Below are 647 nucleotides of genomic sequence, written 5' to 3' on the forward strand. Positions count from 1 at the left end.
TGTGTGTGTGTGTGTGTGTGTATATATGAGAAAGAGAGAGATGTAGTGGGGAGCTTATTGACACTGTAGGAAGTCTTCTTCCTAAGTCTAGACTGTCTGGTCTAGCTAGTCTAACCTGTCATTTTACACAAACCGCGTTAGCTGTAACACACACCCATAGCTGTTTGTGACATAAGTGATCTACCGCCTGACTAAACTTCATGATTATGCTTCTACGACGACACCGTGGCTCGGACAGCCGTTATCGATGTTGACCTCCTCGTGCAGAGCAGATAGCGGTCACCCCGGTGGGGGCGCACACACCGGGACTCGACCGGCAACATTAAACAAAGCACGGTGAAGCTTCGGATAACAACACACACAGAGGGACATCGACGCGGTTCTCTGCTCAGGACTTCATATCTCCGCTATATCTTTGTGGAACATATAGCTGTAAGCTGCTATATTAATGCTCTGAATTTGGAATTTACCGTCTTTAAGCGTATCAACATTTAGTGTAGGTTTTTAACATCTATATTAACGCAAAATATAACCATCTGCACCAAGGGGTGAGTTGTGCCAGTACTATGCCACCATATGTTGACACTCCGTGTGTGTGTGTGTGTGTGTGTGTGTGTGTGTGTGTGTGTGTGTGTGTGTGTGTGTGT

General features: G+C 46.1%; 1 protein-coding gene across 2 annotated transcripts in view; it reads left to right on the top strand.

Annotated features, from left to right (window-relative positions):
- The window catches only part of sbno2b (strawberry notch homolog 2b), a 61778-nt gene that overhangs the window by 12519 nt on the left and 48612 nt on the right, over positions 1-647 (top strand). The gene's annotated exons all lie outside the window — the stretch shown is intronic.

This window comes from Anarrhichthys ocellatus, unplaced genomic scaffold, assembly GCF_004355925.1.
Source record: "Anarrhichthys ocellatus isolate YVR2014 unplaced genomic scaffold, GSC_Weel_1.0 scaffold42, whole genome shotgun sequence".
NCBI lineage: Eukaryota > Metazoa > Chordata > Actinopteri > Perciformes > Anarhichadidae > Anarrhichthys > Anarrhichthys ocellatus.